The sequence below is a fragment of the Gorilla gorilla genome, chromosome X (assembly GCF_029281585.2).
Source record: "Gorilla gorilla gorilla isolate KB3781 chromosome X, NHGRI_mGorGor1-v2.1_pri, whole genome shotgun sequence".
Lineage (NCBI taxonomy): Eukaryota > Metazoa > Chordata > Mammalia > Primates > Hominidae > Gorilla > Gorilla gorilla.
The window spans coordinates 66,059,594-66,083,019 of NC_073247.2; the positions used below are offsets into that span (position 1 = coordinate 66,059,594).

General features: G+C 36.7%; 1 long non-coding RNA gene and 1 pseudogene across 1 annotated transcript in view; both read left to right on the forward strand.

Moving 5' to 3' along the window:
- LOC129530150 (uncharacterized) overlaps positions 1 to 23,426 on the forward strand; it is a 304,176-nt gene that overhangs the window by 52,776 nt on the left and 227,974 nt on the right. The gene's annotated exons all lie outside the window — the stretch shown is intronic.
- On the forward strand, positions 530 to 2,998 carry LOC101149297 (aspartate aminotransferase, mitochondrial-like; annotated as a pseudogene).

Sequence of the window (23,426 nt, forward strand, 5' to 3'; positions counted from 1 at the left end):
CAGTGGCTTAATGCCCAACTTAAAAGGCACAGAGTATCAAGCCGGATAAAGAAGCTAGACACAACTGTATGCTGTCTTCAAGAGACCCATCTCATATGAAATGACACCCATAGGTTCAATGTAAGGGAATGGAGATAGGTTTATCAGGAAAACAGAAAGCAAAAGAGAGTAGGGGTTGTTATTCTTATTTCAGACCAAATAGACTTGAAACCAACAATGATTAAAAAAAAAAGAAAAGCAATACATGATGATAAAGGTTCAATTCATTCAATTCAACAAGACTTAACAATTCTAAATATGGCCCACTCTCCCTCCACTCTATCCTGTGGCTGCCCACTGCCCTCCTACTGTCCAGCGTGGCCCTGCTGCACTCCAGCCATGTCCTCTCCAGGATCCCCACTGCCTTCCACCCAGGCCTCACCACCACAGCCTCTGCCAGAGGTCCTGGTGGACCTATGTGGAGATGGGACTTCCAGATCCCATCCTGGGAGTCACCAAAGCCTTTAAGAGGGACACTGATAGCAAAAAGATGAATCTGGGAGTTTGTGTCTACTGGGATGATAATGGAAAGCCTTACATGCTGCTTAATGTCAACAAGGAAGAGGCCCAGATTGCCACAAAAAATCTGGACAAAGAATACCTGCCCATTGGGGGTCTGGCTGAATTTTGCACGGCATCTGCAGAACTAGCCCTGGGTGAGAATAGTGAAGTGTTGAAAAATGTCCAGTTATTCACTGTGCATACCATTTCTGGAACTGTGACCTTAACCATCAGAGCCTGTTTTCTGCAAAGATTTTTTAAGCTCAGCCAGGATGTCCAAACCATCCTGGGGAAATCACATACCCATCTTCAGGGATGCTGGCATGCAGCTACAAATTTATTGTTACTACGACCCCAAGACTTGGTGTTTGACTTCACAGGTCGTATGGAGGACATTTCAAAAATACCAGAGCAAAGTGTTTTTCTGCATGCCTGTGCCTATAATCCCATGGGAGTGGAACCTCGTCTAGAGCAGTGGAAAGAAATAGCAACAGTGGTGAAGAAAAATAATCTCTTTGCATTCTTTGACATGGCCTAGCAAGGGTTTGCTAGTGATGATTGTAACAAGGATGCCTGGGCTGTGCACCACTTCATCAAAGAGCATTAATTTTTGTCTCTACCAATCATAAGCCAAGAACATGGAGTTATCTGGCAAGTGTGTGGGAGCCTTCACTGTGGTTTGCAAAGATACAGATGAAGCCAAAAATGTAGAGTCAGCAGTTGAAGATCTTGATCCGTCCCATGTATTATAATCCTCCCCTCAATGGAGCCCAGATTGCTTCTACCATTCTTAACACCGAAATTTGCAAAAACAATGGTTGCAAGAAGTGAAAAGCGTGGCCAACCACATCATTAGCATGCAGACTCAGCTGGTCTCCAACCTAAAGAAGGAGGGTTCTACCCACATCTGGCAACACATAACTGACAAAATTGGCATGTTTTGTTTCACAGGGCTAAAGCCTGATCAGGTGGAGCAGCTGACCAATGAGTTCTCCATCTACATGGCAGAAGATGGCCACATCTCTGTGGCAGGGGTCACCTTCAGCAACATGGGCTACCTTGCCCATGCCTTTCATCAGGTCACCAAGTAATATCACTGGTGCAAGGAAACAGAAACAACCTTTCTGTCTTCAGTCTCTGCTATTGGGAGCTTCACAAAGAGGATGACAGAAGGTGGATGGTGGTGAGTAGATCATTTCTTTCAGCTGCATTGTGTAACAACATTCAGCAATTGAATGTTTCTCAGAAAAGAACATGTAGTGACATAGGGCAGAGGCATCCATGTTTGGTGTCTGGAACATTGTGGCTCTAAACCAAACTCTCCCCCGTCCTTTTATCTCCCAACTTTTCTCAAAGAGTTTATACATGCAAGAAAGTCATCACACCAAAAAACCTGTCAGTTATGCCATTGCAATATTTCAGAAGCTTTAACTGAAGTGTAATACAGTGTCAGGGTTCCTCATGAGAAATAGCACACATTGGAAGCTTTGAGAGAAGACCTACTTCTATCATGAACAGTCAGCACTGTGTCTGTCCTCCCTTGATGGAGCAACCTTAACAAGAGACCATATTGCAGAAATTGCATTTTATGAAAACCAATCAGTATGCTGACATTACAGCAAGGAAAATAAAAGATGTTGTTTTCTGTCTTATTTAAGAAAAAGAGAAGGCTCTCTCTTCTCCCTTGTCATTGTTGTTTTTTTCCTTATACACAAAGATTTTTAACTAATGTAGATTTTCATTCCATTCTACTGCTTGATTGATCATCAACCCCATCCTGTTGGGATTTATTTAAAAATAAAGAACATAATTTTCTGCTGATGCCTTACCATCACCTTTCTCAGCAAAGAATAGTGGAGAGTAGGTAACTGCACTTTATCTCAGCATCCTCTTCAAGGATTGTATATTTGTCTTCTGTTGAGATGTTGTCTCTGCCCAGTTGGACCTACTCTCTTTGTTGAATGTAGTTGTGCAGTCACTTATTTCACATCATGAGTCAGGTGGCACAGGGCAGTACCAGGAAATAGGATATTCTAGGCTTTATGTGCTGCCAGCTGGGATCAAGCTACACCCTTTGGAAAGAATCACTATCTGCTCTAATCATGTAGACTTATTGCAGCCTGGCTTCTCTGTTACAATAAAATTACTGAAGACACTCCCCCTCTGAAAATAAAAAAAAAATCATTTCTAAATATATATTCATTCAACACTGGAGCACCCAGATACATAAAACAAGTTATTGGACACATATGAAGAGATCAAGATAACCACACAATTATAGTAAAAGGCTTCAACACACCACAAACAGTGTTAAACATATCATAAAGGCAGAAAACTAACAAAGATATTTGGGATGTAAACTGGATAACTGTTCAAATGTACCTAACAGGCATTTACAGGATACTCCACCCAATAACAGAGTATATATTCGTGTCATCTGCACATGACACATACTCTAATATCAACCATGCACTTGGCCATAAGGCAATTTTCAACAATTTTTTTAAAAAACGCCAAAATTATTCCATCTACACTTTTGGAGCATAATGCAACAAAAATAGAAATCAATACAAAGAAGATCTCTCAAAACTCATAAAATTACATGAAAATTAAACAACCTGCTCTCTAATGACCTGCCTCGAATGTAAATGAGGCAGAAATCAAGAAATTATTTGAAACTAATGAAACCAGGGATACAACATACCATAATTTCTGGGACACCTCTGAAACAGAGTTAAGAGGACAGTTTATAGCACTAAACACCCACACTGAGAACTTAGATCTAAAGTTAACAACCTACCATCACACCTAGAGGAACTAGAGAAAAAAAAAGCAAACCGACCTCAAAAGTAGCCAAAGAAAAATAACAAAAATCATTGCTAAATTGAATGAAATTGAGATGCAAAAATTCATACAGGTTCACACCTGTATTCCCAGCACTTTGGGAGGCCAAGGCAGGTGGATCACTTGAGCCCAGGGGTTTGATTCCAGCCTGAGCAACATGGTGAAACTTCACCTGTTTAAAAAAATGCAAAAATTAACCGAATGTGATGGTGAGTGCCTGTAGTTTGAGCTACTTGGGAGGCTGAAGTGGAAGAATTGGTGGAGCCTGGGAGGTGAAGGTTGCAGTGAGCCAAGATTGTGCCACTGCACTCCAGCCTGGGTGACAGAGTGAGACCCTATCTCACACACACACAAAATCTATACAAAACATCAATGAAATCAAAAGTTGGTTTCTTGAAAGAATAAATAAGATTGATAGACTGCTAGATAGGCAAATGAATAACAGAGGAAAGATCCACATGAACACAATCAGAAATGACAAAGATGACATTACCACAACCCCACAGAAATACATAAAAACTACCAGAGACTATTACAAATAATTCTATGTACACAAATTAGAAAACCTAGAACATATGGGTGAATTCCTGGAAATACACAACTTTTCAAGATTGAACCAAGGAGAAACTGACACCCTGAACAGACCAATAAAGACTTCCAAAATTGAATCACTAATAAAAAATACCTATCAACCAGAAAAAGCCTTCCACTGGAAGGATTCACAGCTAAATTCTACCAGACATATTTAAAAGACCTGGTACCAATCCTACTGAAACTATTCCAAAAAATTGAGGAGGACTTCTCTCTAATTCATTCTATGAGGCCAGCATCTTTCTGATACCAAAACCTGGCACAGCAACAATGAAAGAGAACTCCAGGCCAATATCCCTGATTAACATAGACACAAAAATCCTCAACAAAATCAAATTAACCAGCACATCAGAAAGCTGGTCTACCATGATCAGGTAGGCTTTATTCCTGGCATGCAAGCTTGGTTCAACATATACAAATCAATACATGTGATCATCACCTAAACAGAACTACAAAAACACATGGTGATGACAATAGTTGAAGAAAAGGCTTTCAATGAAATTCAGTATTCCTTCGTGTTAAGAACCCTCAACAGACTAGGCATGGAAGAAACATACCTCAAAGTAACAAGAGCCATCTCTGACAAACCCACAGCCAACATCATACTGAATGGGCAATTGCTGGACCCCTTCCCCCTAAGAATTGGAGTAAAACAAGAATGCCCACTCTCACCACTTCTATTCAACATAATACTGGAAGTGCTAACCTGAACAATCAGGCAAGGGAAAGAAATAAATGGACTCTAAATAGGAAGAGAGGAAGTCAAACTATTTCTCTTCACAGATGATATAATTCTATAGCTAGAAAACATCATAGTCTCTGCACGAAGGCTGTTAGACCTTACTAACAACTTCAGTAATGTTTCAGGATACAAAATCAATGTACAAAAATTAATAGGATTTCTATACACAAATAATGTTCAAGCTGAGAGCCAAGTCAAGAACTCAATCGCATTCGCAATACCCACAAAAGAATAAAATACCTAAGAGTAGAGATAACCAGGGAGGTGAAACGTCTTTACAATTAGAATTGCAAAACACTGCCTATTTTGGACCTGCTCTGGCTCAGAGGGCAGCCCACTGATACGAAGTTTGTGTCTCGGGCCTGGCAGCATTCACCACAAGCTGATTGAAGAATATTTGGGCCTTAAGTGAACATCAATGTTAGCCTACAGCACTCCCCATGGGCTATTGGTGGTGGTGGCATGTGGAGAGACTTGTCTGACTGTGGAAGAAGGAGGCAAGAGTGTGAAGGACATTGTCTTGTGGCTTGAGTGCCAGCTTAGCTGCAGTAGAAAACAGTACCAGTTAGATCTCTAAGGTTTTTGACTCCAGTCCCTGGTTCCCAGATGGCATGTCTGGACTTGGCCCAGACCTGGAGAAACTCACCTGTCTGGCTTCACCATCTTCTAATTGTGGAGCCCTAGGGCATTAGGAAAACATAAGCATTAGCTAGGTAGTGGTTATGGAGGCCTTGGGTGAGACCAAGTGCTTTGCTGGCTTCAGGTCTGTCCCAGCACAGACGCAATGATGGTAGCTACATGGGTGCATGTGTCATTCCTCTACCAGCCCAAGACAGTTGTCCATGGAGAGAGAGACTCTATTTGGAAGAAAGCAAGGGAACAGAACAAGAGTTTCTGTCAGGTAATCCAGAGAATTCTTCCACAACTTATCCAGGATCAGAAAGGCATTACCTCTATGAGTCTGCAAGAACTACTGCATTACTGGACCTGGGGTGCCCACTAATGCAGATATGTCTGCAGTGACCAAAAACTTAGATCACACTACCAAAGTCCATTTAGATACCTGGCAAGTCTTCCCAAGATGTATTGGTACAAAGAAGCCCAGACTGCAAAGGCTACGATAAATACTCAACTCTTCAATTTGCAGTCACTGATGAACATCCACATGCAAAAAGACCATCCAGGAAAACATGCCCTCACCAAACGCGCTAAAGAAGGCACCAGAGACAAATCCTGGAGAAACAAAGATATGTGACCGTTCAGACAGAGAATTCAAAATAACTGTGTTAAGGAGACTCAATGAAATTCAAGATAACACAAAGAAAATATTCAGAATTCTATCAGATAAATTTAACAGAGATTAATGAAAAACAATCAAGAAAAAAATTAGAGTTCAAAAATGCAGTTGACATACTGAAGAATGCATCAGAGTCTCTTAATAGCAGAATTGATCAAGCAGAAAGAAGAATTAGTGAGCTTGAAGAAAGGCTATTGGAAAATACACAGTCAGAGGGACAAGAATAAAAATAAAGAAGAACACCTACAAGACCTGGAAATTAGCCTCAGATGAGAAAATCTAAAAGTTATTGGCCTTAAAGGGGAGGTAGACAAGATGTGGATAGAGAGTTTATTCAAAGGGGTAATTACAAAGCACTTCCCAAACCTAAGGAAAGATATTAATATCCAAGTACAAGAAGGTTACAGAACACAAAGCAGATTTAACCAACAATTGTCTCAAAGCATTTAATAATCAAACTCTCAAAGTTCAAGAATAAAAAAAGGATTCTAAAAGCAGCAAGAGAAAAGAAACAAATAATATACAGTAAAGCTCCAATGCCTCTGGAAGCAGACTTTTCAGTGAAAATCTTACAGGACAGGAAAGAGTGGCATGTATTTAAAGTGCTACAGGAAAAAAAAAAAAAAACTTTAGAATACTGTAGCCAGTGAAAATATACTTCATACATGAAGGAGATATAAAGACTGTCCTAAAGTAGCAAAAGCTGAGGGATTTCACCAACACCAGACCCGTCCTACAAGAAATGATAGAGAGAATTCTGCTATCAGAAAGGAAAGGACATTCATGAGCATTAAGAAATAATCTGAAGGTACAAAACTCACGGGTAATAGTAAGTCCATAGAAAAACACAGAATATTATAACATTATAATTGTAGTTTGTAAACTACTCTTACCTTAAATAGAAAGACAAACAGATGAACCAATAAAAAATAATAACTAAGACAACTTTTCAAGACATAGTACAATAAGATATAAATGGAAACAAACCCACAAATTTTAAAAGTGGGGAGACGAAGTTACAGTGTAGAGTTTTTATTAGTTTTCTTATTGCTTGTCTGTTCATGCAATCAGTGTTAAGTTCTCAGCAGTTTAAAATAATGTATTTTAAGATAGTATTTGCAAGCCTTATGGTAACCTCAAATCAAGAAACATACAATAGATACACAAAAAGTGAGAAGCAAGAAATTAAAACAGACCTTCCAGATGGAAAATCAGCAAAGAAACATTGGGCTTAATCTACACTATAGACCAAATGTGTCTAATGGATATTTACAAGAGAATCACTTTCACTAAAAGGAAGACATGAAGGAAGGAAAAAAGGAATTGAAGATCACAAAACAACCAGGAATCAAATAAAAAATGGCAGGAAGAAGGACTTACTTATTAATAGTAACATTGACTGTAAATGGTCTAGACATTGCAATCAGAAGACATCAATTGGCTGAATGGATTTAAAAAAAATGCAATAATTTGTTTCCTACAAGAAATATACTTCTCCTAGAAAGACACACGTAGACTGAAATAAATGGATGAAAAAGATTAATATCTTGGCAGTGGAAACCAAAAAATGCAGGAGTAGTTATACCAGTGAAAATAGATTTTTAAGGTGAAAAGTACAAGAAGAGACAAAGAAGGTTATATGATTTGTCTGTGTCCCCACTCAAATCTCACCTTGAATTGTAATAATCCCCACATGTCATGGGAGGGACCCAGTGGGAAGTAACTGAATCATGGGGGTGGGTTTTTTCCATGCTGTTCTTGTGATAGTGAATGAGTCTCACGAGATCTGATGGTTTTATAAAAGGGCAGTTCCTCTGCACATGCTTTCTTGCCTGCTGTGATGTAAGATGTTGTGTGCTTCCCCTTCATCTTCTGCCATGATTGTGAGGCCTCCCCAGCTATGTGGAACTGTGATTCAATTAAACCTCTTTCCTTTATAAATTATCTAGTCTTTATTAGGAGCATGAAAACAGACTGATACAGAAGGTCATTATGTAATGATAAGGTGGTCAATTCAGCAGGAGGTTATAACAATTGTAAATATATATGCACCCAACACTGTTGCAATCAGCTATATAAAGCAAATATAATTAGAGCTAAAGAGAGAGAGATGCCAATACAATAATAACTAGAGACACCAACATCTCACTTTCACCATTGGACAGACCTTCTAGATAGAAAAATTAACAAAGAAACATTGGACTTAATCTGGACTATAGACCAAATGGATCTAATAGATATTTACAGAAAATTCAATAGAATGGCTGTAGGATATACATTCTTCTCCTTAGCACATGGTTCAGTCTCATGGATAGGCCATATGTTAGGCTACAAATGTGTCTTAAAACATTTAAAAATTGAGATAATATCAAGAATCTTCTGTGATCACTATGGAATAAAACCAGAAATCAAAAACTGAACAATTTTGGAAATCATACAGGTACATGGAAATTAAACAATATGCTCCTGAATGACCAGTGGGTCAAAGATGAAATTAAGAAAGAAATTGAAAATTTTTTTGAAACAAGTGAAAATGGAATCATGATATATCTAAACCTACAGGATGCAGTGAGAGCAGTCCTAATAGGGGAGTTTATAACTATAAGCAACTATGTGAAAAAAAGAAATACTTCAAATAAACAATTTAATGATGCATCTTGAAGAACTAGGAGGGCAAGAGCAAACCGAACCCAAAATTAGTAGAAGAGATAACAAAGAGTGGAAATACATGAAAATGAAATGAAGAAACAACACAAAAGATCAATGAAACAAAAAGTTGTGATTTTTTAAAAGATAAAACTGACAAACCTCTAGCCAGACTTACTAAGTGAAAAAGAGAGAAGACCCAAATAAATAAAATTAGAGATTTAAAAGCAGACATTACAATTCATTTCACAGAAATCCAAAGAAACATTACAGGCTAATATAAACAATTATATGCCAATAAATTGTAAAATCTATAACAAATTGATAAATTCTTAGAAACATACAACCTATCTACATTGAGAAAATTCAAAACCTGAACAGACCAGTAATAAGTAATGAGATCAAAGCTGCATTTAAAAGTCTCCCCACAAAGAAAATCTGATGACTCAATGACTGTGCTGATGAATTGTACCAAACATTTAAAGAAGCACTCATATTATTTCTACCGAAACTATTCCAGAAAATAAAGGATGAAATACTTTCAAACTCATTCTGTGAGGCCAGTATTACTCTCATATCAAAGCCAGACAAAAACACATTAAAAAAACTCCAAGTCAATTTCTCTGATGAACATTGAATTGAAAATCCTCAACAACATTAACTAGCAAACCAAATTCAGTAATACGTTAAAAAGATCATTCATCATGATTAAGTGGATTTATTCCAAGGGGTCAAGACTGTTTTAACATGTATAAATCAATCAATGTGATACACTATAGCAAAAGAATGAAGGACAAAAACCATATGATCATCTCAATTGATGCTGAAAAAAAAATTTGATAAAATTCAACATCCCTTCATTATAAAAACCCTCAACAAAATCTGGGTATGGAACAAACAGACCACAATGTAATAAAAGTCAAATACAACAGATTCACAACCAGTATCATAATAAGTAGGGAAAAACCAAAAGCCTTTAAGATCAGAAACACACGGATACCTGTTTTCACCACTGTTATTCAACGTAGTACTGCAAGTCCTAGCTAGAGCAGTCAGGCTGGAGAAATGCAGGGCATCCAAATTGGAAAGGAAGACGTCAAACTATTTTTGTTTGCAGATGATATGATCTTATATTTGGAAAAACCTAAAGACACCACCAAAAAACTCTTACAATGGGTAAATTCAGCAAAGTTGTAAGAGATCAAATCAACATGCAATCATCAGTAGGACTTCTATATGCCACTAGCAAACAATCTCAAAAAGAAATCAAGAATGTAATCCCATTTACCATAGCTAAAAATATAATTTTTAAACCTAGGAATTAATCCAACCAAAGAAATGAAAGATCTCTATAATGAAAACTGTAAAACACTGAGGAAAGAAATTGAAGAGGACACAAAAACTTGCAATGATATTCTATGTTCATGGATTGGAAGAATCAACATTGTTAAAATGTTCACACTACCCAAACGTAGTCTGCAGATTAAATGCAATCTCTACGAAAATGCTAATGACATTCTTTACAAAAATAGAACAAAAATCATAAAATTTATATGGAGTCACAACAGACCTAGAATAGCCAAAGTCATCCTGAGCAAAAAGAAGAAAACTGGAGGAATCACACTACCATACTTAAAATTACACTGCAGAGCTGTGGTAAGCAAAACAACATGGTACTGGCATAAAAATAGACACATAGCACAAATGGAACAGAATGGAGAATTCAAAAATAAATTAATGCATTTACAGTGAACTCATTTTTGACAAAAGCCAAGAACATACATTGAGGAAAGGACAGTCTCTTCAATAAATTGTGCTGGCAAAGCTGGATATTTATAAGCAGACTCAAAAAACTATACCCTTATCTCTTGCCATACACAAAAATCAAATCAAAATTTGATTAACGACTTAAATCTAAGACCTCAAACTATGAAACTAGTACAAGAAAACATTGAGGAAACTCCCCAGAACAGTAGAGTGGCAAAGATTTTTTGAGTAATACCCCACAAAAACATGCATCTAAAACAAAAATGGAAAAATAGATCACATCAATTTAAAAAGCTGTACAGCAAAGGAAACAATCAACGAAATGAAGAGACAACCCACAAAATGAGATAAAATATTTGCAAACTTCCCATATGACAAGGGATTAATAACCAGCATAATAAGGAGCTCAAACAACTCTATAGGAAAAAAAATCTAATAATCTGATCAAAACATGGGCAAAAGATTTGAATAGACATTTCCCAAAAGAAGACATACAAATGACAGACAAGCATATGAAAAGGTGCTCAATGTCATTTACCATCAGAAAAACGCAAATCAAAACTATAATGAGGTATCATCTCACTTCCATTAAAATTGCTTTTATTTAAAAGACAGGAAATAAATGCTGGTGAGGATATGGACAAAAGGGCACCCTTACACACTGTTGGTGGGAATGTAAATTAGTATAACCATTATGGAGAACAATTTGGTTCTCCATAAAATCCATAAAATCCAGCAATCCCACTTCTAGGTATATACCCAAAAGAAAGGAAATCAGTATATCAAAGAGATATCTGCACTCTCATGTTTATTGCAGAATTATTTACATTAGCCAAGATTTTTAAGCAACCTAAGTGTCTGTCAACAGATGAATGGATAAAGAAAATGTGGTACATATACACAATAGTGTACCATTCAGCCATAAAAAAAGTCGTGTTGTTGGCAATAAAATGGATGGAATTGGAGGTCATTATTTTCAGTGAAATAAGCCAGGCATGAAAAGACAATCTTTGCATGTTCTCAGTTATTTGTGGGAGCTAAAATGAAAAGCAATAGAATTCATGGAGATAGAGAGTGGAAGTATGGTTACAAGAAGCTTGAAAGGGTAGTGGGGCATTGGAGAGGGGTGTGAGAATGTTTCATGAGTACAACAAATAGAAAGAATAAGATGTAGGATTTGACAGCATGAGGTTGATCATAGTCAATAATGATTTAATTTTATGTTTTAAAATAATGACAAGAGTATAACTGGATTCTTTGTAATACAGAGGATAAATGCTTGAGGTGATGAATACTACATTTACCCTGATGTGATAGTTATGCATTGGCTTTCTTTATCAGAATATTTCATGTACCTTTTAAATATATACATCTGCTATGTACCCACAAAAATTTTAAATTACAGAAAAACTGCTGAAGGATATCAGAGACAACACAATGAAATGGAAAACATTTCATACTCATGGATAGGAAAAATCTATATTGTTAAAATAACCATACTGCCCAAAGCAATTTACAGATCGAATTCTTCTTCTATGAAACTAACAAGGATACTTTTCACAGAATTTGGGAAAACTATTCCAAGAATCATACTGAACCAACAAAGAACCTGAATAGCCAAAGGAATTCTAAGCAAAAGAAGCAAAGCCAGAGGCATCACACTACTTGACTTCCAACTGTACTACAAGAATACAGTAATTAAAACACCATGGTACTGATACAAAAACAGAAACAGACCAATGGAGCAGATTAGGGAACCTAGAAACAAAGCCACACACCTGCAATCATTTGATCTTCAACAAAATTTCAATAACAAACAATGAATAACCTTTTCAAGTAGTGGTGATAGCATAACTGGCTAGCCATAAGCAGAAGATTGAAACTGGACTCCTGTCTTTTTTCGTATACAAAGTCAACTCAAGATGGATTAGAGACTCAAATGTAAGCCCTAAAGCTATATAAACCCTAGAAGAAAACCTAAGACATACTATTTTGGACATAGGCCATGGCAACGATTTCATGTCAAAGACTCCAAAAGCAATAGCAACAAAAACATAAATTGACAAGTGGGAAGTAATTAAATTAAAGAGGTTCTACCTAGCAAAAGAAATGATCACAGAGTAAACAGTCAACCTACAAAATGGGAGAAATTATTTGCAAACTATGCATTTGACAAAGATCTAATATCCAGAATCCATAAGGAACTTAAATTAACAAGAAAAAACAACCCCATTAAAAATGGGCATAAGACATGAACAGATACTTCTCAAAAGAGGACATACATGCTATCAACAAGCATATGAAAAATTCTCAACGTCACTGATTATTAGATAAATAAAAATCAAAGCCACCATGTGATAACATCTTACACCAGTCAGAATGGCTATTTAAAAGTCAGAAAATAACGAAAGTTTATTAGATTTTGGAGAAAAGGGAATGCTTATACACTGTTGGTGGAAGTGTAAATTAGTTCAGCCACTGTGGAATGTAGTTTGAAGAATTCTCAAAGACAGAAATACCATTCAAGTCAGCAATATCATTTCTGGATATACACCCAAAAGAACACGAATTGTTCTACCATAAAGACACCTGCAGTTGTTTGTTCATAGCAGCAGTATTCACAATAGCAAAGACCTGAAATCAACCTAGATGCTCATCAACGGTGGTCTGGATAAATAAAATATGGTACATATACACCATGGAATAGTACACAGGCATAAAATACAAAACAATGTTCATTTCAGCAACATGGATGCAGCTGGAGGCCATTATTTTAAGTGAATTAATACAGGAACAGAAAACCAAATACCACATATTCTCTTTTGTAAGTGGGAGCTTATGAGGAATTGAGTACACATGGATAAAAAGAAGGGAATTGTAGACACCAGAACCTACTTGAGAGAGAGGGTGGGAGGAGGTTGAGGGTCAAAAAACTACCTGTTGGGTACTATGCTCACTGCCTCATTGCACATCAAATCACAGTAACATGCTATTTACTCACTTAGCAAACCTGCACATGTACCTCCAAACCTAAAATAAAAGTTGAAACAGAAATAGAAAAAAAGTTGTAGAATTTTGAAAAAAAATATTCCAGCCCATATTTATCAAAATTTTATTATATATGTCAAGCATTGCATACTGGAGTATGAGGATCCAATAATAAACAATAATAAGGAAAAAATAGAGATAGTGTAGGTGCAGGGTAGCTAGGATCATTTCTTTATTAATTTTTCACAAAGAAGATTGAATACACTGTGTTTGGTCATTTATAAAAATAAATACATGTATTAACATAAACCTTCAGATAAATAAATATTTTCTGAAAAGCATTCTGATGAGTAGTATTTACTTATTCATTTAACACATATTTATTACCACATATTATGTGCCAGGTACTTAACTAGGTGCTGGAGAACTGCAATGAATAAGACATACTTGGCTTCTGCCTTTACAGATATTATAGTCTAGTAAGTGAAGACAAACAAGCTTTCTGTAAAGAATGTCATTAGCATTTTTGTAGAGATTGCATTTAATCTGCAGACTACCTTTGGGTAGTGTGAACATTTTAATAATATTGATTCTTCCAATCCATGAACATAGAATATCATTGCAAGTTTTTGTGTCCTCTTCGATTTCTTTCCTCAGTGTTTTACAGTTTTCATTATAGAGGTCTTTCATTTCTTCGGTTGGATTAATTCCTAGGTTTAAAAATTATATTTGTAGCTATTGTAAATGGGATTACATTCTGATAAACAGAAAATTAATGAAAAAACAATCAGTATGATACAAACTGTAAAATGTGTTATGAAGGAAACGTAGGATATAGTGAAAAAGGATGACTAGAGGAGGCCACACAGGGTGGTCTGGCCTCTGTGAGATGATTACATTTGAGTTGAGATCTAAAAGATAAGAAGGAACCAACAAAGACAAAAGTTTGGAGTAGGGATAGTGTTCCAGGAAGGAAGATAAGTGCAAGACCCTGAAGAGAGAATGCATTTGGCATGTTGGGAGGATTTAAGGGTAATGCAAGTGTGGTGAACAAGGGGAAGAGTAGGAGAGGAATTCAGAAAGGTAAGAAGGATCTTTTAACAAATAAGGAATGTATAATAAAATATGCATTTATTAATAAATTTCTTTATTTGATTTTAAATATCTCTCCTCAATCTACACTTTGGGACTTTTACTAAAGTCCCAAATTTCATCCTCATTCCACATATTGGGACTTTTATCCTTTCAGCATAGGGCAGATGCACTTTGTGTGTTTGCATGAAACTTTATGAACACTGAAATTTGAATTTTATATAATTCTCATGTTTCGCAAAATAGTATTTTTCTTTTGAAATTTTAATCATTAAAAAATGTTAAAACCGTTATTACCTTGCAGGCACTACAAGAACAGGTGGCAGAATTTGGCCAGTACATTATGTCATGCAGAACCCCTTGTGTCCTCATTTGTATAATAGGCCTCTTTTGATGAAGGGAATGGCTGACTTTTTTTAAAAAAAATTGAGGTATAATTAACACATAAAAATGTATTCATGGCCAGGCGCGGTGGCTTACGCCTGTAATCCCAGCACTTTGGGAGGCTGAGGCGGGCGGATCACCTGAGGTTGGGAGTTTGAGACCAGCCTGACCAACGTGGAGAAACACCATCTCTACTAAAAATATAAAATTAGCCAGGCATGGTGGTGCATGCCTGTAATCCCAGCTACTCGGGAGGCTGAGGCAGGAGAATCGCTTGAACCTGGGAGGTGGAAGTTGCGGTGAGCTGAGATCACGCCATTGCACTCCAGCCTGGGCAACAAGAGTGAAACTCCGACTCAAAAAAACAAAAAAACATGTATTCATATTTTCATATATCTATACATTGTGAAATGATTACCACAATCAAGCTAATTAACATATCACTTCACATAGTTACCTTTTTTGGTAGTGAGAATATTTAATATCTGTTCTTTTAGCAGATTTTGAGTACACATTACAGTATGATGAACAATGTCACAATGCTGTTCATTAGATCTCTGGAACTTATTCATAGTGCATAACTGAAACTTTGTTCTTTTTACTCAATATCGTCCCATTTCCCCCAGCCCCTGATTACCACCATTCTTCTCTATGATTCTATGAGTTTGACTTTTTTAGATTTCACATATAAGTGAGATCATGCAGTATTCGTCTTTTGTGGCTTGCTTTTTTCACTTTTACTTAGCATAATGACCTCCACTTTTATCTACGTTGTCACAAATAACTTTATTTTTAAGGCTAACTAGTAGTCCATTTGTATACACACACACACACACACACACACACACACACACACACACCCATGTTTTCTCGATTCCTTTGGCAGTTCGGCATGTTTTGTGGTTTCATATGAACTTTAGGATTTTGTTTTTGTGTTTCTGTGAAAAGTGCCTTTGGAATTTTCATAGGGATTGCATTGAATCATTAGATTGAGTTGTACTGACTTTTAACAATATTAATTCTAATCTATGGACATGGGATATCTTTCCATTTATTTGTGTCATCTTCAATTTCTTTCATCAGTGTTTCATAGTTTTCGGTGTACAGGTCTTTCACCCACTCAGTTAAGTTTATTCCTAAAGAATTTATACTTTTTGTCATTATTGTAATTCTTAATTTCTTTTTCAGAATTTGTTCTTAGTGTACCAAAATGCAATTGATTTTCTATGTTGATTTTGTATCCTGAACTTTACTGAATTTGTTTATTATGTCTTAGAGTTTATTTGGTGGAGTGTTTAGAGATTTTTATGTATAAGATAGGTCATCTGCCAACAGAGACAATTCTACTTTTTACTTTATGATTTTGATGGCTTTTATTTCTTTGTCTTGTCTACTTGCTCTGGCTAGGACTTCTATACTGTGTTGAATGAATAGTGGTAGCAGAAGTGAACACCTTGTCTTGTTTCTAATCTTAGAGAAAAAGTCTTCAGCTTTTCACCGTTGGGTATGATGTTAGTTGTGGGCTTGCTATATATGCCTTTATTATGTCAAGGTACATTCAGTCTTGGTAAATGTATGTCTGGGAATGTATTCATTTCTTCTTTGCTCTTCAATTTGTTAGCATTTAATTGTTCCTTGGAATTTTTGTGGTATCAGTAGTAATTAGTTTTATTTATAATTTTATTTATCTTCATTCTTTTTTCCTTTTTAAATGTAGGTAAAGTTAACTGTCCTTTCTACCCCTTGCAATGCATCCTTCGTGTGTGTGTGTGTGCTCCACAAAAGTGCTATAATCTCTCAGTGACTTCCCTATCTCTTGTAATTGTATTTTCATGCATAGACAATTGTTCAAATAGATGTTTTGTGAGAAAATTAGCACTGGAAACTCCTATTCCGCCGTCTTGCTTGTGAATGCACTTTAATTATGTGTACTGGCTAAAGTTGACTTAAATTTTATTCTGAATGTTAAAGGGTAGCCATTGGAAGGTATAAAGAAAGGGGGAGATATTATTTGATTTATGTTTTAAGATCACTTGCACTGCTAAGTAGAGTTGAAATTGTGGGAGACGAGAGTAGAAGCAGGGAGACCTTTTGGAAGGGAATTGCACCAGTCCAGGAGCCTCTTTATATAGTAAGGACAAGGAGAGCTCTATCATTTTCCAGAGATGACTATTATTTGTGCTGGATTGGCTGGGTTTTTTTGGTCTACATTATAATTATGGGCTGTCCTTCCATGGTAGAAGGCATTGATGATCTGATGGTTGGAGTGGTTCAAAGGGGGCATTCTGCTTTGCTTTCTCACTCTCTCTTACATTCTCTCTCTCTCTATATATATATAGATATACATGTAGAAAGATAGACACACAGACATGTTTCTGTCTTTCCCTCTCCTTTTTCTCCTTGCCTTCTGTGTTTCCATTCTCATTTTGATTTGTCCTCAATCCCATATAAGTAGTATTTCCATTTTGTGGCTTTTCTGTTACCCTCTTAACTATGAAAAATGTAGGGAACATTATCCAATATTTGTATTTGGAAGATCTCACCACTGTGGTTTCTAGTTTCCCTTCTGCAGACATACAGACTTATGTACAAGTTGATGTTTTTCCGTCTTTTAACAATTAGTGTGGAAAAGGCTGCATTTTAAAGAACAGGTAACCTTCTTTTAAAAATTTTGTGTATACTCGTTATTTTCTTTGCAAAAATCTCATCAGGAGGAAATGTATGCCAGCACATGTTTTCTGATTTCTTTTTTTGTTATTGAAAAGTATAGTTTATGTACCATAAAATTCACCCATTTTAAGTTTGATGAGTTTTGGTGAAAGTAGCCACAACCAATTTGAAATTTTTGAGCACTTTCATCATAGTGAAGTCTTCAGGAGGATGTCTTTGAAGACCACATGCCTCATTGTTTTACATTTTTTAAAGGAAACTTAGACGCATACCTAGAAACAACCTGAGTTTTTATTATTAAAAAACTCATGCTTAGGTTAAGCTGAAATTCTTCCCTATAACTTTTGTCCTGGTCCTGTGCTTTGTCTCACATTGTAATAGTAAGGACAGGCAGCAATATAAATAAGAGCATATAAATGTTATCAGTTCTAGGAGATAAACATATTCAGGATATAGTGAGGTTACAAAGAAGGCAATCATATATCTACAGAGGCAAAAAGGGGTATGGCTTAAGGAACGTTTGGATCTGTCTTAAAAGGTAAAAATTGGACTTGGGTAGACTGCAGACTTGGCATATTTTATACAGAGGACACATGATAACCAAGACAAAGAGTAATGATATAATTTGGCTTAGTTCAAGAACTTGTAATCAGTTCCATAAATCTGAAGCATATAGGGCGAGAGAGAGAGAGATGTGCAGTAATCCCTTGTTATCCAGTTTTACTTTGGGCAGTTTCAGTTTCCATGGTCAACCATGGTCTGAAAATATTAAGTGGAAAATTCCAGTAATAAAAAATTCATAAGTTTTAAATTGCATACTGTTTGGAGTGGTGTGATGAAATCTTGCACCATCCCACTCTATCTTTCCTGGGATGTGAATCATCTCTTTGTCCAGCTTATCCATGCTGTGCACGCTACCTGCATCCTAGTTGCTTAACAGCTTTCTCAGTTCTCAGAACAAGAAAAGTAAAACATAGTATGTATGAAGTTTGGTACTATCCATGGTTTCAGGCATCCACTGGGGGTCTTGGTACATATCCCACATGGATACAGAGGCACTCCTGTAGGGAAATATAAAAAGGGAGGATGCCAAATCACAGAAGACTTTGTATGTTTTGATTGGTACCTTGTACTATCTTTATAGATAATAGATAGACATTGATGAATTTTCAGCAATTGGTATGGCCAGCTTTAATAAGATTACTCTTTGTGAAGCAGCAATATAAAGGCTGTAATGGAAGGACTGAAGCTGAGGTCAGAAAGACTGATTAGGAAAACACTGCAGTGATCTTGCAAGATATGACTTCCAAAACAAAAAAGCAAATGCTGTGGGAATGGAGAAGAAGGGTTAGTTTTGAGAGACATTTTGAAGTTGATTCAACAGGATTTGATGACAAACTGGATATGGGAGGTGAGTGAGAGAGAAGTTAAAAATGACTCCCAGATTTTTGACTATGTGTAGGTCTGCCATTCACTGAGATGGGAATACCAGGAAATAGAGTAAGTTCCGTGATGCTTCTGTTTCAATATTTATCAATTTAGAAATAGTATAGGCGACCAGAAAGGGCTATTTAGAGCTTGAACAGGGCCAAGGCAGAAAAAGTTTTAAGGTGCTAGTTAGTATACCATTGAAGTTAGTCTACCATTTAAGTGACTGCAGGCCAGAAAGGGGGCAAGTGAGGCTTCGAATGGGCTGATGGATCGAGAGAACACATATGTGCTGACGAACTGGAAATCAGTATAAGGATGAAAAGGAGTTTCAGTGGGGAAAGATCAGTGGGAGAAGTCAAGAGGTCAGAATGATAGGACTATGTAAGAATTGTTTCAGGCAATAAGAAAATAAACTCACATTTACTGAGTGCTTGTTGTGAGTCACATGCCACAAGTGTTACCTCATTTAATACTCAGGTCAGACATCAACTTCGCTGAGCTTCAGGTAATTAATGTCTCAAATGGGGACAATATGATCACACATAGGGAATAGAGGAGGGTAAGGTTTGGAGATAGGATTGGGAGAACAATTAATTTAATTTGGGTCATGTTGAGTTTGAGAGGCATCTGTGTTCTGACAGGTCAGTATAAACTGATACATGCAGTGACATCCATTCTGATTGGTCAGTGCATGTACCTTATCAATTAAATATTTTGAATATTGCACCTTTTCCTGGTCTATTCACCGTGCATAATTTGATGCCACCATGGTAAAGGACAAATGACTGTAGATCCTGTATTTTAGGTCCTGCTTAATGATTCCTGGGCTAAGAGACATGGTTAAATCAATTGTCCCTAATGCAACTAAAGCCTGGTTCCTCACTTTGTGCCCTAAAAGGAGGCATTATGGATGATGTGTGGACAGAGTATGCACTTTGTGCACAAATTATGTACCTAATAAGTGTGCGAACTGTTATTTGCCTTAAAATCTTAGGCTTCTCCCCCCCCTCCATAGCATATGACCTCCTTTTACAGTTTGAAGTCTGAGGTAAAATTATTTTAAGTAGGCCGGGCCCAGTGGCCCACTCCTGTAATCCCAGCACTTTGGGAGGCCGAGGCAGGTGAATCACCTGAGATCAGGAATTTGAGACCAGCCTGGCCAACATGGTGAAACCCCATCTCTACTAAAAATACAAAATATAGCCAGGCTTGGTGGCGTGTGCCTATAATCCAAGCTATTTCAGAGGCTGAGGCAGGGGAATGGCTTGAACCCGGGAGGCGGAGGTTGCAGTGAGCCGAGATCGCACCATTGCACTCTAGCTTGGGTGACAGAGCGAGACTCCATCTCAAAATAATTAAAAAAATTATTTTAAGTAATACCAACGTTCAAAAGTAGGTGGTTCAGGGGATACTGTAATCCACTTTAGTTCTCTGGACAAGAAAATAGGTTCTAAAGAACAACAGAAAGTTTAGTGGTCACAGTTTGTGAACTGAAGTGCTTAATTAGGGCTACACTATTGGCAGCAGTGTATACATATTCACATGCCACTGCTTTTATGAAACCCCAACTCCTCAGGATACTTTCATTTCAGTCTTTTTTCTTTTGAAAATATCAAACGACAAATTGAAAATATGAGAGAAAGAAGTCTATACTTTGGTGGTATTAACCTTTCCTTCTAAGACGAGGAAATTACCTTGAAGAAACATTTCCTTCTTGCACAAGGATTATCACCAAAATTATGATTGGAATTCAATTTCTAGTAAGGTAAACAAGGATATTTCTAGAAGTTACTACAGAACATGGAACAATGAATTAACCTCAAATTCACCATCTTTCCCACAGCCTTCTTTGGGTGGAATCTTGGAAAGCATAAAGCACTGTGGAGAAGGGATGGACAGATGGGCTATGGAGCACTGTGGAAATGCTGCACAGGCCGAACAATGACAACAATGTACACTTACTAGAAACAGGAAAAGACTGGGAACAGGCAGAACAATACTGTACCCTGAAGCAGACATCCTTCCTTTGCTCCACCCACCTATTCAGGTGAAAGCAGCTAAGCTAAGTTTGAGGGTAGCACAGCTTTTGGAATACTTGGAGGCTCTGGGCTTTAGGGCTTTTTTTCTTGCTTTGTTATTTTGGTGGGACTTGGTGAAAGAAGAGCAAGAAGGGCCATAATGGAATCCAGAGGACAGGAAGTAAGAGCTGGCTGATTTGAGAATGATAGTGACTCTAGGTCACCAAGTTCATATTACTGAGGAAGGAAAGCAAGCAGGGATTCAGTAGAGATACTCTCCAGGAATAAAGAATGTGCATTTTCCTGGTATTCTCCTCAGAGTGATATATTAAAGCAAGTTAAGCAGGACAGGAGAGTTTTAAAACCTAACATTAATGTTTTGTAGTACATTTGTGAACCATTGGTGTCAAGGGGTTCTGGTGTCTTACATCTACAACCAACGTCATCTCAAGTTCTATCAATTAAGGTCAGAGGCCATAGAGCTTTCTGTAGTCAGACTGTACCACAGCTTCTCCTAAGACTATCTTAAAACTCTTAAATCTGTCCTATTTACTCTCTCTCCACTGCGTCTTTCCTAGGTCAGGCTGTCATTATTTCACTCACGATTTATTGTAATATCCTTCTAACTGATCCTTCTGCCTCTGACCTGATTTCTTCCAATGTTACTCTACATTGGCTGTCAGAATAATTTTTCTAAAATGGAGATAGCATAGCTATTAAAATGGTTAAAATTGGGGGTTCTGGGGTTGGTCTACTAGAGCTAGTATCTTAGCTCAACCACATACCTTGAATAAGTTGCCTAACCTCCCTTTCAACCATCACATTTGTAAAATGAGGATTGTAATATTATCACCCCCACAGATTTAAGTGAGAATTAAAAGAATCAATTTCAACAATTTAAAACAGTGTCTTACACAGCAAAAATGTTCTATATGAAAGCTATTGTTATATTAAAAATCTGACAATGCAACTTTTCTGTCTCCCTGTCAGAGGTCACAAATATAAATGCTTACAGTGCTATTCATTCATGTAAGGTAAATGAATGAAGTAGGCAGGCAAATGCATTATTCATCTAAAGGGGACAGCCTATACTTATCACACAAAGTTGAGGTTTTAGCTTTGCCAGATCTTATTTTTCAAGTCAATGTGGAAATCTATGTTGTTGTCATATAACTTTTTATTAGTGTTTTTTAAATCTGTGGTAGAAAAAGTATCCTACCTAAAATTAGAAAACTACTTTCTGCTCATGGGTCTCCAGTTTGCAACCTCTGAGTGATTAAAATCCAAATTCCTTAATACTGAATTTGATACCTTACTTTTTATTCCATTTTTATATTTTTTGTAGGTGATGGATATTTTTATTACTTTGTGGTGATGGAATCATGTGTATGCATATTTCTAAACTTATTAAAATTCTATATATTAAATATGCTCAGTTTTCTGTACTGAATTATACCTAAATAAAGCTGATTATAAAAGAACAGAAAAGGAATAGGTTAACCACTTTGTTTCTAAGCTACTCCACATGGTTTTCCAAGTACAGTCTAATTTCATCCACATCAAAGCCTTACCTAACTAATGCCACCAACTTCATCTCTTAGTATTATTCAAGAATTATACTTCATTCTACTCAGAACAGTTTCAATATCCTGCAAACATACTGCTCTACTCCATGTCATACTTACAATTACTTTACTCCAATTATTTAGAAATACCATTTCTATTTGTGGTTGATAATAACTTCCTACACATAGTCTTGCCTAAATTTTTAAATAAATAGCTTTAATGGTACAAGTGGGTTTTGGTTACATGCATTAATTATATAGTGGTGAAGTCTGGGCTTTTTGTGTACCTGTCACATGGATAGTGTACACTGTATGCAATAGGTGACATTTTATCCCTAGCTCCCTTCCAGTATCCCCCCTTCTGTGGCTTCATTGTCTATTATATCACTCTGTATGCCTTTGTGTACCCATGGCTTAGCTCTCACTTATAAGTAAAAACATGTGATATTTTGTTTTCCAGTCCTGTGTAATTACACTTGGGATAATGGTTTCCAGTTCCACCCAAGTTACTGCCAAATTCATTATTTCATTCTTCTTTATGGCTGTGTAGTATTCTATGGTATATGTGTATATATAATGATATATATATATATGGTGTGTATATATATAATGATATGGTATATGTGTATATATAATCTATGGTATATGTGTATATATAATATATATATTAAGGAATTTGGATTTGTTTTTTTCTTCTCTTCAATTTTTTAAGTTCTGGGGTACACGTGCAGGATGTGCAGGTTTGTTACATAGGTAAACGTGTGCCAGGGTGGTTTGGGGCCCAGATCAATGCATCACCCAGGTATTAAGCCCAGCATCCATTTACTATTTTTCCTGATGCTCTCCCTCTA